Source organism: Pleurodeles waltl, chromosome 7 (assembly GCF_031143425.1).
Source record: "Pleurodeles waltl isolate 20211129_DDA chromosome 7, aPleWal1.hap1.20221129, whole genome shotgun sequence".
Lineage (NCBI taxonomy): Eukaryota > Metazoa > Chordata > Amphibia > Caudata > Salamandridae > Pleurodeles > Pleurodeles waltl.
The window spans coordinates 265770921-265789964 of NC_090446.1; the positions used below are offsets into that span (position 1 = coordinate 265770921).

Genomic DNA, 19044 nt, shown 5'->3' on the forward strand with positions numbered 1-19044 from the left:
GTCCTTAAAGATCCCCTGGAATGATGCTCATTCCTCTTTCTTCCTGCGACTCTCCACAATCGAAAACTTCCTCACTCCTGTTTCGAGATATCCGCTCCTGAGATGATTAAAAAAATGTGTTAAAAAACACATTTTCCCTGGAGACATTTATTGCTGACCATATGACAATCTCCAATAAATGCAGTAGCTCAAACATCAAGAAATACCTCATTGCAAGAGAATATATTCATAATTAATATCATCAGAATTACAGATGCTAACTTAACAAACAAACAAACAAATTTATCATAACTACCTGTAACGTTGAGCGGGAACACTCTCGGTTTCCAGGGTGGGTTAACCTTTGCCTCCATGTCCTTAATAGAATTGAAACTTTCTATTACAATAGCTAGAAAATGTTTAATTCTGTGTCAGGACCAGAGGCGAGAATTAGGCTAGTTTAACATTTGTCCTCCCCTAGTGAAGCCATATTTTGGACCTGTTTCAAATAAAATTTCTTGAATTTAGAATGTGAAGACCAGTCAGCCGCATTGAGGATATCTTCCAGGCAGGCACGTAAGTAAAAAGCTTTAGATGCCATTGCTCCTTTCGCTGAGTGTGGTCCAAAAACAGAAATGTCAATCCCAGTTTCACTCATGATCCATTTGACCCATCTAGCAATAGTGGGAGATGAAACTGCCCAATGGGGTTTTGTCAGGCTTACGAGCAACTGCCCTTCTTCTTGCGGTCTGAGTTCAGCAGTCATATTTTCCCAAGCTTTGAGTGCTCTGAGCAAGCATAATTTCGGGGCACCAGGAAATTCCAATAAGAGATTATCCTGGAATTAAATTTAGTATGTCTATGAATATGAAAAGTCACTCCCTGTGGAGTGAATACTCTACCTGTAATGTCTAACTCTCTGACGTCCGACACCCTATGACAGGAAATAAGACATAGCAGGGTTGCCAGCTTCGCCGACATTTGTTTCCTGGATAAGTATTCATTAGAAGACCGGGATAGAAATAAATGCAATACCTTGTTCATGTCCCATAAGGAAGAGTAACGGTATTGAGGGGGAAAGGATAATCTAATGCTGCTCAACAATTCACATACTAAAGGATGCTCCGCTACTGGGTGCACTTCCACCGGAAAGTGGCCTGCAGAGAGGGCAGAACGAAAAGTATTGATTGATCTATAGGCCAACTCCTTAAGAAGACAATGATGCCAGGAAATTAATTATATGGACAACTCCTGCCCCCATGGGATCCAACTGTTGTTGAAAACACCAACTCATCCAGCAGTTCCAAGCTAAGCAATATCTTCTATTCGTCCCATCTGACCAGCCCTTGGCCAGAAGCGAGGCAGCCTCTTGTGAAATTCCCAGGACTTTCCATCTTTCCCAGTAAATCCTCCAGGCCATGAGCTCGAGAGACTTTTTCGATATAAGGGGAAAAGGGTTCCCCAACAGATAGCGAAGAAGATCTGGGAGAAGGGGTAGATAGATTGGAAAATCCCAGGAAAGTTCCATCAGAACTGGAAACCAGGTTTGAGATTTGCAAATCTGTGTCACCATCAAGAGGGCAGCTTTCTGGAGATGCAGAAATGCTCTCATGATCATTGCGAAGGGGTGAAATGCGTAATCCCGTTCTTGTGACCAGTCTTGAAGAAACGAGTCCGTCGCTGATGTCTCCGGATCTGGTCTTCAACTGCAACATCTGTCCAGTTGATGATCCACTCTGGAGGCAAATAGGTCTATGGAGAAAGGTCCCTATCAGTCTCGAATCACCCAAAAAACTCCCTCCTGGAGTTTACATGGACTGGCATTGTGCCAATGGTGCGAGTGCCAATCCGCCAATTGATTGGACTTCCCCTGTAGGTGTTCTGCGAAAACTGAAATCCCGTGGTCGAGACAATAATCCCATAGAGATTTTGCCAGTGCTGTAAGGGCATTCGAGCAGGTGCCTCCCAGATGGTTGATGTATCGGACCGCATCTACGTTGTCCATTTTCAGGAGAATAAAGCATTGTGACCTGTTCTTCGGACATCATTTCACTGCAAAGGAACCTGCCATTATCGCCAAACGGTTGATATGGAGAGATAGTTCTTCAGAAGACCATTCTCCTCCTGTGGTGAATTCCCTACAATGCGCTCCCCAGCCAGAAGCGCTGGCATCGGGTTCTATAACTACGTCTGGTTGAGAACCGAAGATGGCGTAATCGTTCCATGCCTCCATGTGGGAAATCCATGATTGAAGCTCCTCTCGACCCTCTGCTGAGAGGGTAATTATCTGGAAGTATGTTTAAGCTTTGCAGGGCTCTGTAGTGCTGGGGCCCCGGAAAAATGACTTGAATAGAGGATGGTACAAGGCCCACGATACGAGCAAGATGGCGCGGAGAGATTGTATCCTTGGTGATGGTCCGCCTGAGTTCGTGTCTGATCTTGAACAATTTCCGAAAAGGAAGACTCAGGGTCGCTTTGACCGAATCCACAATGAAGCCTAAAAATTGGAGGGATTGGGCGAGAGATGGAGCAGATTTTGGTTAGTTGATGACAAAACCAAGAGATTCCATTAGATGAATAGTCGATTGGAGGTGAAGGGATAGACGTTGTGGAAATTGGTCAATTAAGAGAAAGTCTTTTAGGTATATTATAAGTCTGATACCTCTGGATCTGAGAAACTTCACCACCGGCTTTAAGAGCTTGGTGAAGCACCAAGGGGCCAAAGAAAGTCAGAAGGGGAGGGAAATGAACTCGAACGTCTGAGTTCTCCACTGAAACTGGAGGAAGCTGCAATGTGGAGGGAAGATGGGAACTGTTAAGTAGGTGTCTTTTATATTGAGACGTACCATCCAGTTGTTCATCTGCAAGAGATCCAGCAAAAGATGGATACCCTCCATCTTCAAGTGACTGAAGACAAGCCATTCGTTGAACTCTCTCAGGTTGGTAACAAGGTGATGATCCCCATCCCTCTGTTCTACAAGGAAAAGATTGCTGAGGAATCCTGAAGGATGAAGCTGAGCATGTGATATCGCCCCTTTGTTCAGGAATTGGCTGATTTCTGCATCCATTAGTTCCATCTGGGATGGGGAAAACCATAAGAGTGGAGTCACTGGGTTTGCACGGTGGAGCCACAGAACTCTATGTGGAACCCCCTCACTGTCTGCAAGACCCAAGCATCTAACATAAGCTTTTCCAAACTGTGAAAGAAGCGTGCCAACCTGCCACCCAGAAGACATCCTCAGGAGGGAAGAACACTCACCTCGAGTGGAATTGAAGAATGTATTGCCTGTGCTGGCACCTCTGGACCCATGTTGTCTGGGATATCGACACGTTGCGTAAAAGTTGCCAAAATGCGATGCATCCTGCCACTGCCCCCGCTTGGTGTCAGTCTGTCTGGAGGCATTCTGAGTTGGTCAGCCAGTCAAGCGTCCCCTTCCGTTACCGACATAGGCAAAAACACGATGCTTGAAAATCTTTGTGATGGGGTTTTTGGCCTTATCTAAAGAGGGGAAGGTATTTGCGAATTTCCCCAATTTGCAAATTAAGGGTTCCCAAAAGATACTTCCTTGGGCTTCGGGCCCCACTTCCGATGTTGCCAATTCCCCTAATCTGGGGACCACCTTAATTAGTAGAGATGTGCGTCTTTTGGGTGTGTATGGCGCAATTCGCATTGCCCAAGAAGATGATGGCACCAGGGGAGATCAAAGATCCTGAGGACCTACTGTCCTCAGCCATGTTGGGAATCTTCACCACTGGACCTCCTACATCCAATAGTTTGTCAAGGCCGGATCGCCAGGATCGATCCATACCCTTTTTAGGGTCCCTTACAAATTTCGGCAAATAAGTGGCCATTCTGATATCAATTTCGGGTGTAAACACCACTTTTCCCTCTAACGAGGGATGTGTGCACTCTGCCCTAAGGTGATTTCGTACTTCTTTGCCTAGTGGCTTGCGGAGGCGTCCAGCTACATAAGACACTACTTTAGGAGCTGGAGTCCATTCCGCTGAACAAGGATGGATTAGGTTCACGGGTCCAGCATATCAGAATCCTGGGAAGAATCGATCTCTGTTTTATTATTATGTGTTTTAATAGCCTCTTGTAGGGGGATCCAAGGGGCCTACAGGACGCCATGATCTACTTGGTTCATTGTCCCTATCTGAGGAGTGGGGGGAGTCATCCCCATCAAAGGGCTCCAGGTTTAGAGGAGAAAGGCCCTCCGAGTGGTCTAGCAGGAGGTCTATGGGTAGGGAAGGACCATCCATAAACGCCTTCTTTGGGTGAGCAAAGGCTTCTAGGTCAACTCTATCTTCCGCTGCACGCTTCCATTCAGATCCCAGGTTTTAAAGTAATTGCCCTTGAGGTAAAAGGCCTGAGGGGCACAGTTGTTCTTCCCACAAACCGAGAGATTGTGGGCATTGGGATGCCATTTGGTTTATTTTCCTCTCCAGGGTTGCTACCAGTTGTGTCACGACTCTAAAAATGGAAGCGTCCATAATGTGAAAGAGCCTGTTATCAATAGGGAGGTAAGTAATGTGTTCCTCCTCTGCAAACTCCCCTGAGTGGTCCCCAAGATCTCGGCAGTCAGCCATATTAGGCGTAGGCAAAAAAAACAGAAGTGCAGGCCAAACAAATTAGGCGCATTAGAGCGTCAGGTCAGAGAAGGCAATACAAACTGGGGTGAAACCAGAAATGTGTATAGTGCCAAGGGCAACAGTAGGTTATTTGGGACGCAATTAATCACCCTAATCGATAAACAAGGATAGCGCTTTTGTTTTAGCCTGGCTGTGCCAGAAATGTATATAGTACCAAGGGCAACAGTAGGTTATTTGGGACGCAATTAATCACCCTAATCAATAAACAAGGATAGCGCTTTTGTTTTAGCCTGGCTGTGTCCTGTTCCAAGCTCGGGCTTGTTAAAAAGGCCTTTCGGCGTAGGTGTTAGGCTCAAGGTAGGCCCTAGCAAGTATATTATTAGGGACTGACAGCTCCCTCTAAGCGGAAACGTTAAGGCTGTACCGATGAAGAGCAACCTCCCCGTAGCCAAGTCAGCCATCCACGCATCAATTTTACTGAGGCAAAATGAAATTGATGCGTGACAGCCGCAGGGTGTTCTACACGCGCAGCGCAGAAAGCAACAAATGCCAGGAATTTGTGGGGCCCTCTGGCAGTCAGAAGACCGCACCCCGCTTGGAGCCAAAACAGCGTGACGGTGGAAGCAGTCGCTAAGGAGCGATGTAATTCCCGCGGCCACCGTGAAGACGCTTAACACTGTGAAAGCAAAAAAACAGTAATTACACACATTGATATGAACGAGAAAAGACAGACACTTATCTTGCTGCTAAAGCAGTGAGGAAAGAGGAAGGGGCGTAATTCCAGGGGATCTTCAAGGATACTTTGCCTGCTGATTGGCTGCCATGTTCAGAACTATCCTGTTTTTCTTCCCACGTGTTGACGGGAAATGTAGTTTGTTGACTGTTCCAATCTTGGATAATTGCTACTGTGCATTAAAGTGAGGAAAGATAAAGGTTAATCCTTGCCTCTGGTCCTGACATATACTTCATTGTGTCATCTCCAGGGCTAAAATAAACTCATGGAGAAGACAGAGACTTAAAACCACCCTATTTCTCAGCTATTCTCCTAAAATGAACCGCTGCTGAAATTTATTTGTAAACCATTAGGCAGATAAACGCTAATTGGAGTAACTGTAGGAAAAAAGGGCAGGTCTGCATGTTTAAAGGCACTAAAAAATCGTTTACTACGGACAGCAGAAAGTTTACAAAAAAGCATAAAATGTAACAGAGACTGAGCAGAGGTTGAATCACAGGGGCACGGATCTAAAATTGAGTCATGAAAAGTGTGACTATGATAAGCTACCAAAGATGCCCAATTCCAATTCTAAACCTAATTAGATAAAACCGTTGGGTATCGGTTAAAGGGAACAAAAGATAAGGCTCAGTCTGATGCATCCTAACCAGGGGAAGAAAACTCACCACAGTACGTTTCTCCAATTGCTCTAAGGACCTAGACTGATCTCTCAGTGTAATAAAGTAATCCCTGAGTCGCATCTTTGTGATGGCACGCATTGCCGTAGGATTATAAAAACAGTCCTTTCGCCCTAAAAGGGAAAACTGTTCCTTCACATAGGTCAACCATTTAATTTGAGAGGACAAGTCAGAGGACATGGCATCTTAAAGTAAAGATCTATTGAGCTGCGTTTCCTCTTTAAACCAGATTGCTCTTCATACCAACAAAGGAGCAACTTTAATATGGTCTGTGAGGAGAAGCAACCGCAATTCAGAGCGGCAAATTGTAATGGGGAAGCTGTTTGAGAATAAAAGAAGCTTCCTTTTAAAAATATTTTCAGCAGCTTGCAAATTTTTTACATCACAAAATCCTCACACTCCTGCACCTTAGGTAGTTAGTGACAGGCATGTAGCTCGATTGATGTTCCACATTACACCCAGTCTCTGGGTAAACCTAAAAAGGGTAGCAGCAGCTTTGTCCACCTTGAGCCTTCTACTCTGAATCAACTGCAAACAAGAGTTACTGCTATCAAACGGGACACCTAAATACATAAAGGTACTAACATCAGACAGTTCCACACCATCCAAAGACTGATGTTTGGGCATTTTGGATGATGGGCCTATATCCATCACGTATGACTTGGAGATTTTAGTTTTTAGCCCCAGACCATTCATAAACGAAAAGGAGCTGTCCAACTATTTTTGTGAACCCAGGCCTGTTGCAGAAATTAACACACAGTCATCCGCATATTCAATGCAGGAAGTTTCCTAGAACCAAATTTAGGTACACCAGCCTTCACTGCGAGAAGCCGTTTTCCTAGATCATTGATATAGAGACAGAATAAAAATGGGGCAAGGACACAACCTTGCCTAACCCCGCGATTAATGGCAGACGCTTCAGTAAGCTCACCATTTATACCATACCTAACCCTCGCAGTTACCTGTTGTGCCCCTGGGCCAAGAAATTAACCATTGGCGATTAAGCTCATATCAAGCATAACCATCCACAGTTTACCTCTATCCACACAATCCAAGGCTGCAGAGAGAGCCATGAAACCCAAATGGATACTCACTCTGTCACCCGAAGTGTACTTTGATATTAAAATGTGAAGATTGAGGCATTGTTGAACCATCCCCAGTCCCTGTCTGAACCCGTACTAGACATCTAAAAAGCAGCTCTTGTCTGCCACCCACAGATAGAGCCTCTCCAAAAGAATTCTGCCTAATAATTTACAGGTAGATTTGATGAGTGAGACTGGGTGGTAACACCAGGTGTCAGATATAATACCGTCCCAACATTCTTGAACTTCTTTGGCAAAATTTGGCATTTCACGAAATTGTAAAATTTTCCAGTTATCCCACATTCACGATGTTGATCCATAAGGAAGGAAGAGTTATACATTTTAGATAGTAAGGTAATTTGGAATTTAGGGCCTGATTCACAATGAGCACCCTCACTTATGGCGTAAGCCCTGCAGTCACGACGGGGTTCCTGCACTTGTGGCGGAACCTCCTTACTGCTTTTACCCAATGCAGAGGTTCCACAATGAGTTTGAGCTGCCCCCACCATGACTACAGAGCCTCCCACCATGACTGCGGAGCCTCCGCCACGAGTGCAGAGGCCCTTTGTGAATCGGGCCCTCTCTGAGATACTGTTCCTCAACTTTGCAATGTGTATTGGGTTTACTTTACCCAAGAACATAGGTAATTCTAATGTATGTTATTCGTGGCTTTTGTAAGTTGAAATGGCTACTGCAGAAGACAATACCCGATTTCATTGTTTGTTTGTGGCACTGGACGTAAAAGTATGTTGGTCATGTCTGAATAATCAAGTGTCAGAATGCATGTGTCAGGAAAAATGGGAAGCAATTTATTGTGCTCTTAGACTTTGATATTTCCCTTTAGCTCTGTCGGTTAGGTGCATCTGTCCACCACCAATCAGTTTTCATCTTTGATGTCAGTTGCCGCAAATAACATTTTGCAAAATGATTCCCCATTTTTTGTTTTTAATAGTCAAAAAGAGAATGCTGTTAACTAGCGACTTTCACCATGGAGCATCATTGTACTTCAATTCAGTATGGTTTATTTTGTGCATGACGGCCTTTTACTGGTCACGTGTGCAAAGATGCCTGAAAGAGAGGTCAGTGCCACACCTCGTATGTGTGGACTAGCGGGACAATCCTTTATTATTACTTTCTTTAAATATTTTCTGCCTAGTCATTTCTTTTGAGAGCCCATGCAGGTTCCCACTCAGTGCTAATGTGTTGAACACTTGCAGTGCTGATTCGTACAATGTGGCACACATCCCACATACCCTCTGCTTCATAAGTGGATGGCCGTCTTGCAGAGGTATCGTGCATGCAGTGTTTTTACCTTACCTTCTTGGGTGCTGTGTGGCCTATAAAAGTATTGACCATTCGGGAAGGGTGAAATATTAATAAAGTATGCAGAAAACAATTGCAAGGTTTCTCTGCTGTACAATTATTTTTGTTTCTTTTTATGTTTGCAAACCACATTTAGACAGCGAAAGTGTTTTCTTTCTTACCTTATAAACTTTATTTCTATTACGTCTGCTTGCTAAAAATAATTTTACAAAGTCATCACCTGTTACCATGTAAATACTTATGTTTTCCAGTGCTTGTTTTAGCAGTGTAAGTTACACAAGTGTGAAAGACAGTGTCCTCTCACAAAAGGGCACTAGATTTGAGCACATCATGCTAGCTTCTTTTGCATTCAAAAATAGAGTGCAGCAAGAACATGAGGGTCAGGTGCTCACAAACATGGTAGCAGTGATCCCTACATAATTGTTTTTGCTAGTTATCCAAGTCTCCGAAAATGTCTAAATGACATAAAAACGAATTATTGTGTAGCACTGATTTATTGTTTAAATTCTACGTATTTTAATTTCCTTATTTTTCAACTTTTTTTTATTTTTTATTCAAATGCATGTCTGGCCCTCTTTGACAAGATATCATCATAGTAAGTCAGTGACATAATAAAAATAAAAAAATCTTTGAGTCTGATGATAAAAAATTGTACTCCCTAATTAGATACCAGCACAGCAATGAAGTGTGTAGATTTGTCCTCCGTTTAGCGTTGTACGTCCACAGCTAGCTTAATCAGCACCTAGCTTTGAACTCCCGCACTATTGGCTGGTGAAATGCTTACCCACTCCTAGCAGTCAGGAGTCTCGCACCTGCTCACCAGACAGCCTTGCTGTTTTGAGCTTCCAAATAGGACTACAGTTCAAAACTCTGACGTTGATCAGCAGCACTCCAAGTAATCGGCAAGCTGATGCCAGAAGAAAAGAATAGCAAGACGGAGGCCATGAGAAAAAATAATACTACTTTTCAAAAACTCGAATCAGTCGCTGCCAGGCCTTTTCCCCCTCCTGTGCCAGGCCTTTTTTTGCCTATTTGGGGCAGTTCGCGCTTATGCCCTCATAACTTTTTGTCCACATAAGCTAACCAAGCCAAATTTGCGTCCTTTTTTTCCAACATCCTAGGGATTCTAGAGGTACCCAGACTTTGTGGGTTCCCTTGAAGGAGGCCAAGAAATTGGCCAAAATACAGTGAAAATTTTGTTTTTTTCAAAAAAATTGGAAAAAGTGGCTGCAGAAGAAGGCTTGTGGATTTCCCCCTGAAAATGGCATCAACAAAGGGTTTGCAGCGCTAAACTCAGCAGCTTCCTAGCTTTCAGGAACTGGCAGACTTGAATCAGAAAACCCAATTTTTCAACACAATTTTGGCATTTTACTGGGGCATACCCCATTTTTGCAATTTGTTATGCTTTCAGCCTCCTTCCAGTCAGTGACAGGAATGGGCATGAAACCAATGCCTGGATCCCAGAAACCTAACCATTTCTGAAAAGTAGACAAAATTCTGAATTCAGCAAGGGGTCATTTGTGTAGATCCTACAAGGGTTTCCTACAGAAAATAACATCTGAAAAAGAAAAATATTGAAATTGAGGTGACAAAACCATAAATTTTTCTCTACGTTTTACTCTGTAATTTTTCCCTGCAATGTCAGATTATGGAAAGCAATATACCGTTACGTCTGTTGGACTCCTTTGGTTGCGGGGATATATAGGGCTTGTAGGTTCATCAAGAACCCGAGGAACCCAGAGCCAATAAATGAGCTGCACCCTGCAGTGCGTTTTCATTCTATACCGGGTATACAGCAATTCATTTGCTGAAATATAAAGAGTAAAAAATTGCTATCAAGAAAACCTTTGCATTTCCAAAAAGGGCACAAGATAAGGTGCTGAGGAGCAGTGGTTATTTGCACATCTCTGAATTCCGGCGTGACCATACTAGCATGTGAATTATAGGGAATTTCTCAAATATATGTCTTTTTTACACACACTCCTATATTTGGAAGGAAAAAATGTAGAGAAAGACAAGGGGCAATAGCACTTGTTTTGCTAATCTATGTTCCCCCAAGTCTCCCGATAAAAATGATACCTCACTTGTGTGGGTAGGCCTAGCGCCCGCGACAGGAAATGCCCCAAAACGCAACGTGGACACATCCCATTTTTTTTAAAGAAAACAGAGGTGTTTTTTGCGAAGTGCCTACCTGTAGATGTTGGCCTCTAGCTCAGCCGGCACCTAGGGAAACCTACCAAACCTGTGCATTTCTGAAAACTAGAGACCTAGGGGAATCCAAGATGGGGTGACTTGCGGGGGGTTACCCAGAATCCTTTGCAAACCTCAAAATTTGGCTAAAAAAACACATGTTCCTCACATTTCTGTGGCAGAAAGTTCTGGAATCTGAGAAGAGCCACAAATTTCCTTCCACCCAGCGTTCCTCCAAGTCTCCCGATAAAAATGATACCTCACTTGCGTGGGTAGGCCTAGCGCCCGCAACAGGAAACACCCCAAAGCGCAACGTGGACACATCCAAAATTTTGGAAGAAAACAGAGGTGTTTTTTGCGAAGTGCCTACCTGTAGATTTTGGCCTCTAGCTCAGCCGGCACCTAGGGAAACCTACCAAACCTGTGCATTTCTGAAAACTAGAGACCTAGGGGAATCCAAGGAGGGGTGACTTGCGGGGCTCGGACCAGGTTCTGTTACCCAGAATCCTTTGCAAACCTCAAAATTTGGCTAAAAAAAACACATGTTCCTCACATTTCTGTGGCAGAAAGTTCTGGAATCTGAGAGGAGCCACAAATTTCCTTCCACCCAGCGTTCCCCCAAGTCTCCCGATAAAAATGATACCTCACTTGCGTGGGTAGGCCTAGCGCCCGCGACAGGAAACACCCCAAAGCGCAACGTGGACACATCCAAAATTTTGGAAGAAAACAGAGGTGTTTTTTGCGAAGTGCCTACCTGTAGATTTTGGCCTCTAGCTCAGCCGGCACCTAGGGAAACCTACCAAACCTGTGCATTTCTGAAAACTAGAGACCTAGGGGAATCCAAGATGGGGTGACTGGGGCTCGGACCAGGTTCTGTTACCCAGAATCCTTTGCAAACCTCAAAATGCGGCTAAAAAAACTCATGTTCCTCACATTTCTGTGGGAGAAAGTTCTGGAATCTGAGAGGAGCCACAAATTTCCTTCCACCCAGCGTTCCCCCAAGTCTCCCGATAAAAAAGATACCTCACTTGTGTGGGTGGGCCAGGTGCCTGCAACAGAATAAGGCCCAAAACCTGAAGGGATAGAAGGGATAGCACAGCAAGTTTATAAGGGCATATTCTTTTATACATCTTGAGACGGACTCTGCTTTGGGGACCCACATAAGTGAGGTGTCATTTTACTTGGGAGACTGAGGGGAAAACTGGGTGAGTAGGAATTTTGTGCTGGAGCGGTGATCCTACTAAGAAAAATCAGGAAAATATGCTTTTTTATGCAAATTTTGAGGTTTACAGAGGAGTCTGGGTAAGAAAACGTTAGGGGAGCCACGCAAGCCACACCTCCCTGGACTCCTTGGGGTGCCTAGTTTTAAAAAGTTTCTGGGTTTTGTAGGTTTCCCTACATGAAGGCCGCACCCAGGACCAAAAACATAGGTGGGCCCTCCCCCCCAAACAGAGGTATTTTTGGAATATATATCACTTTGATGTGTGCACATACATCCGTGATGTGCCAAACACTAAAATTGTGAAAAGAAACACACTTAGGTTATGTGAAGAAGACCCCTCACCCACCAACCAAGTTGGTGGCATGCTTCATCATCGGGGTCCCACCCGAGGCACCTAGCGTGTCACAGGTGTGCTGCGACGCCTGATTACAGCGGAGCAGGTTTTGTCATTTTTTACAACACATACTGGTTGGATTTGGCACGAGGGTGAGTGATGGTTCAGTGGATCAAATTTTATTAACAAGAGATTTCACAAAAATGAAATGCACTGCTAATAAGTGAAAGGCAAAAAAGTGAACCAATGACTCACAGCTCGTGAGCTGTAAAGCCGCGACAAGGCACCAACCGCTTTACAGTCCATTCACACACCTTTCATACATGACACGCACAAGACCATTCACACCGCCAGCCACGGGCCCAGCACATTACAACACTCACATCGACAGACCGCGCCACTCAAGGGCCCATCACTTACATACACCCACATGCCTGATACAAGAATCACACCAGCTGATTGGAGTGTGGACTGCCGTTTGGCTGGCACCGCCAGCCAAGCACCACCCCACGCACACCGCCAGCCAAGCGCCACCCCACACACAACGCCAGCCAAGCGCCACCCCACACACACCGCCAGCCAAGCGCCACCCCACGCACACCGCCAGCCAAGCGCCACCCCACGCACACCGCCAGCCAAGGGCCGCCCCACACACACCGCCAGCCAAGCGCCACCCCACGCACACCGCCAGCCAAGCGCCACCCCACGCACACCGCCAGCCAAGCGCCACCCCACGCACACCGCCAGCCAAGCACCACCCCACGCACACCGCCAGCCAAGCGCCACCCCACGGACACCGCAATCACTTTTTTTAATTTATAAACAACAAAGAAACTACTAATTATAAAATAAGCACAAAACTACAAACACAAAAGCTCTAACTAAATACACAACAGATGCCAACCGTGAAACATATGAAAATATAAAACAGACAGCTTACGCTCACGGTATTTCCCAAAAGTTTTTCCTTGTGTGGTAACTTCTAAAACAGCTGGGCACACACAGCCCAGGCTTTGAAGGGCATTCGGGGCAGTACATCCGGCTCTCCCTCCGGATTGATCTCCGGGCACATACTCTACATTTCTTTGTGGGCATGTCTTTTTTGGGAGTGGGAGGAATGTGATCTGGAAAGTGCCGATCTTTCAATCTAGCCACATCCTCCACCACTTCTACTCTAGGAACTCTTGCCGGTTCCACCACAATAAGGCTTTCTATCACCGACTCCTGAAATTTAACAAATGTCATCCTTGACTCGGGTGAACAATCCTTGTATACAATAAAGGCATTAAAAGTTGCCAAATGAAATAAATGTAGGGCCAACTTTTTATACCACACATATGACTTACGAAGAGCAGTGTAAGGTTCTAACCTCTGATCTACTCTGTCAACACCACCCATGTGCCTATTGTAGTCCAAAATGCACGCAGGTTTGCGCACTTCCGTAACCTGACCCCAAACAGCCACAGGGGAAGTACTCTCATCATGGATGGTCGATAGCATGTACACATCCCTCCTGTCTGAAAATTTCAGAGCTAGCAGCTCATTATTCCGCAAGGCACTGCACTGTCCCCTCTCAAGTTTTTTACAGACAAGCTCCCTTGGATAGCCTTTCCGGTTAGAACGGATTGTGCCACAAGCAACAGTGTCCACCCTAAACAACTCCTTGAACAACTGCACTCCAGTGTAGAAATTATCTACGTACAAATGGTGACCTTTGTTAAACAGCCGTCTAGCAAGTTCCCACACAATTTTTTCGCTAACTCCAAAAGTGTCCGGACAACCAGGAGGGTCAATACTGGAACCCGGAAATTATACACATATCCTGTACTGCTTTCTGACAGCAGATACAATTTAATCCCATACCGTGCCCTCTTACTAGGAATGTACTGCTTAAAAACTAAACGCCCCTTGAAAAGGACCAAAGACTCGTCCACACTTATCTCTTTGCCTGGGACATAGACCTCTGAAAACCGATCCACAAAATGATCAAGGACAGGCCTAATCTTAAAAAGGCGGTCACAATCAGGGTGATCTCGTGGCAAGGCTAAAGCATTGTCTACAAAATGCAGCATACGAAGAAGAAGCAAATACCGATTACGTGTCATAGTTGCAGGAAATATAGCAGTTGCCATCAAGGGACTAGTAGACCAATAAGAAGCCAGTGACGGCTTCCTGATCAACCCCATCAAAAAAGACAAACCTAAAAACCTTTTCATCTCTTCAAGATATGTGGGAACCCAATGAGTAGCTCTAGACTGAGGCTTAAGTCTGGCAGCGTTGTCCCGCAAATATTGCTCTGCATACACATTTGTCTGCTCCACAATCTCTTCCAAAAATACATCGTCCATAAACAAGTGAAAGAAATGGACAGGCAGAAAGTTTTCCGTATTAACTCTACACCCTGGGAGACCAGTAAATGCATGCCAACAACAACTGGCACTAAAATAAGTAATAAACAAAGTGTAGCTTCATCACAAAGAGTTATGTACTACAAAAAACTATACCACACAGTTGCCTGAAATAGCTACTCACCAAGCAACTACTCTGCACAGACAGCAATCACCAATGATATCCCACTAAAAAGAAAAAAGAAAAAAGCAATTTAGACATATGACAACACAAACACCACTGTGCTCAAATCTAAGGACAATGTCAAACACACAATACTGCATTTAGTACACCACCTACAAACATGTCAACAATACTCCTTTGGAGTAAATTGCGTTCACTTACCTAAAACATGCAACTATGCAAACCACAGGACAACTACTGCCAAAACCGCAAAGATCCACAGCAAAGGAAGCAAAAGCGTTGAACTAGAAGAAAAAGAAGAAATAAATTGTTATAATCACAAATACAAATACTTTGCCAGTTGACAAACACCCCACCACCAAGAACTTAGAAGTTGTCCCTGGTACCTAAGTGGATCCTGCCCCCCTTGGGGGTAGATGGGCGTAAAGAAATTGGCCAATCTGACCCCCAGGGGGGCAGAAATGGGCAACACCTCTGTGCCCCCTTCCAGGGGGCGACCCTTCCCAAAGGGGGCACCCCCAGCACAACACAAAACAAAAAAATCCCTGCCGTATTGGTGGTCTCTGCCCTCCTTGGGGGCAGATGGCCCTACAAAATTACGGGCAGAGATGGGCAATATAAATTTTCCCCACCTTAGGGGGGCGACCGTTGCCCAAGGGGTGCCCCCAAACACACACCAAACACAATCCCTGGCACCTAGTGTGCTTCCACCCCCCCCCGGGCCAGATCGTCCAAAAAATGGCTGGTCTGCCATCGGGGGGGGGGGGGTCGATACAGAAAAAAAAAAGCTCCCCGGGGAGCGACCCTTGCCCAAGGAGTTGCCCCCAAAATAAACAATAAAAACAAAATCCCTGGTGTCTAGTGGTTTTCGCCCCCCCCTGGGGGCAGATCTGCCGAAAAAACAGCGGATCTGCCCCCAGGGGGGGGCGAAATACAAATAAAAATTGCCCCCGGGGGGGCGACCCTTGCCCAAGGGGTCGCCCCCAAAAACACACATAAACAAAGATATCCCTGGTGTCTAGTGGTTTTCGCCCCCCGCCCCCGGGGGCAGATCCGCTTAAAAAACGGCGGATCTGCCCCCAGGGGGGGGGCAAAATACAAATAAAAATTGCCCCCGGGGGGGGCGACCCTTGCCCAAGGGGTCGCCCCCAAAAACACACATAAAAAAAGATATCCCTGGTGTCTAGTGGTTTTCGCCCCCCCCCCCTGGGGGCAGATCCGCCGAAAAATCGGCGGATCTGCCCCCAGGGGGGGGCGAAATACAAATAAAAATTGCCCCGGGGGGGGGCGACCCTTGCCCAAGGGGTCGCCCCCAAATTTAGCCAAAAAGAAAATCCCTGGTGGCTAGTGGAGATTCCTGCTCCACGATCGCGGGCCCTGCCCGCGATCGTGGAGCAGGAATCTTGAGAAAACAGACACAGGGGGTAAGGAAAAACCCTTTCCTTTCCCACCGTGTCTGTTTTCTCAACCCCCCCGCCCCCCAAAAACGGAGAGGACTCACCTTAGAGGTCCTACTCCGAAGACGCGCTGGAAGCAAATGGCTTCCAGCGCGCCGGCAACACTAGATGATGTCAGCGCGCTGTGCGCGCGCTGACGTCATCGGATTGCCGTGGGGGGGGCGGGGGTGGAAGGGGAAGGTCTTCCCCTTCCATCCCCGCCTGGGGGGGAGAGGGGTGCACGGGGGGGCGCGCTAGCGCGCCCCCAAGTTCCCCTGTGCCTAGGACGAGATGATCTCGTCCAAGGCACAGGGGAACTGTAGCCTTGGACGAGATCATCTCGTCCAAGGCACAGAACCGGTTAAACATGGAAATTCAAACTTACAACATAAAGACAAAATTATGTCCTATTTGATGGAAATTGTTTAGCAATCACCTGCCTAAAAGTCTCACCTACTGAGCTGTTGCAAAAGTTTCAAAAGGAAGCTGAACAGGAAAACTTGCCAGTGAGACACTTGTCTGCATCTGAGACTTCTAACTGCAGGTTCCTTACCTTTGAATTTTGCAGACCTCAGATTGCTGGATCTGGAAACTTTTGTGTGAGCAGTGCCCCTGCACATCGGCTGGGTTTGTTCGGTTCCGTTTGGCATTTTTGGCACAGGAAGTGATGTCACGGTCACCTATATAGGTGCCACCCAGGCGCACAGGCGTCAGCTCTTTTTGCACCAATTAGTGCTGATCCAGAGCAGAGGTACCCTTCTATCTATTTTTGACAAGTTTTTTCAACCTTTTCACGACCATTTTATGAAGTGTGTCTAGAATGTTTTCAAGAAAGACAGGTTTTAAGCTGTGTAGTGCATGTCACTGTGCCATGTTGGTTATGGACCCCCACCTGGTCTGCTTATGGTATCTTAAGTGTGACCACTACTCAGTCGTGCTCAGACTGCCGGGCCATAGCACCAAAAGCTTTGAGGGAGCAGCTGCGAAAGCTGCTTGTGGCCTAGCAGTCAATGCCAGCAAGCGCGACTCCTAGAATGCCTCGGTCCGGATCGAGGAGAAGTTTGCGGGACCACTCCAGGAGCCCCAAGACCTTTTCATTGAACTTGAGGTCCTCGGGACAGTCGGAGAAGAGACACAAGAAAAAGAAGTCCAAATGGACTTCGACTTCACCTCACCCATCAGCTGATGCAATGAGTGAGGAACATTGGCGTTCCAGCCATCGTACATATGTTTCTTTCATCATGCCTCGTGGGACCTGAACCTGGTTCTCACATACCTTATGTGTGCCTCTTTCGAGCCACTACACAATTGTCCCCTCCAGCTGATTACCATCAAGACAGCCTTCCTAGTGGCAATAACATTTGTTCAGAGGGTGAGTGAGCTGCAGGCTTTTATTGTCCAAGCCTCCCTACCTTACTGGATTCCCGGACAAGGTGGTGTTTTGCACCCGGGCCTCTTTCTTCCCAAAAGTGGCGACCCCATTCCCTTTGGGACAGTCTGTCACCCTGCCTATCTTTTATGCTCCTCCACATCCCTCTAAAGAAGAGGTGCGACTCCACTGTCTGGATCCAAAAAGTGTTGTCCTTCTACTTTGACCGTACAAAAGAATTCTGGGTGGACGACCAACTCTTTATGGAGTATGTAGCAGCTAAAAAAGGTCGGGCAGTATAGAAATGAACCGTTTCTCGCTGGGTCGTTCTCTGTATCAAGATCTGCTATGCCCTGGCTAAAAAGCAGCCTCCTGAGGGCTTACGGACCCCTTCCACCTGGGGAAAAGCTGTGACCACGGAGTTAATCTTGAAGTTCCAGTCCTGGACATCTGCCATGCAGCAACATGGGCGTCCCTGCATACGTTTGCAAAACACTACTACCTGGACAGTCAGTTCCACGGAGACAGGCATTTCACCTGTTCGGTCCTCTAGGACTTTTTAGTCTAGTTAAATTTGTCCACCGCCAGGTTGGCATGGCTTGGGTATCTATTCAACGGTAAGGAATCGTCAGCAAGTAGTCTCTATCAGATGAACAAGTTACATTCCTTCTGTAACGCTTTATCTGGTATGGACAATATCTAGCTGCAGATTCCTTACACCCACCCATGCCTCCCCGCTCTGTGGACGGATTTCTAGGGCTAGGGCTGTTCCCTTTTCAGGGACCTAGTTTGGACACGCACTCCTCAGTTCACTTCATGGCTCTGCGCTCCTGTAGTGAAAAGTCATGAAAAGTAACTGACGTCTGAAGTCCCTGGGTAGCTCCTATAGAGGTGACCGTGATCACATCCGGCACCAACCACGACGCACGGAACTCAACAAAGCCACCTAACAGCTCGCAGGGGTACTGTTCACACAAACGTTTCTGTTTCTGGATCCAGTCTGATGCCTGGCTAATTCAAAGGTAAGGAATCTGCATCTAGATATTGTCTCTACCAGATAATGTGTAACCGAACGTAAGCAACATGTTCATTTGGGAGAGCCCAAGAAACATTCTTGGGAGGGAACGGGGAACTGTTGTGATTATTGTATTTTTTCTCAGACAGGCAGTAGAAGAGAAATTCCAAATCTCAAACTCAAGTATGTGGAGTGAATCAAAGCGATGGGCAGTAAAGAAACACATTTTCAAACATCCCATCTCACAAAAGATGATAGTATTTCACATCACCATGCTCTCATATTCTGCTTTACAAACTAGTTATATGATGGGGAGTGTGATATTTAGCCAAATGAGTTGTTTGGCAACTTTGTTACAAAGGTGCAGGATTGTCACAAGTTAAAAAAACAATAAGAGTTTTTTTTCTGTTGCTTTATTTAAACTGAAAAATATTTTGGAGATGAAAGATTGTTTACAGCGTTCTTGATGCTACATCAAAAGGAACAATACATGACTGTCTAGTGTACTATTCAGAATTAACTCTGTATACAAAAATTTACTTATAGAGGCTCACATATT

At 45.8% G+C, this 19044-nt stretch overlaps 1 protein-coding gene across 2 annotated transcripts in view; it reads left to right on the forward strand.

Moving 5' to 3' along the window:
- The window catches only part of ATP9A (ATPase phospholipid transporting 9A (putative)), a 534117-nt gene that overhangs the window by 378546 nt on the left and 136527 nt on the right, over window positions 1-19044 (forward strand). The gene's annotated exons all lie outside the window — the stretch shown is intronic.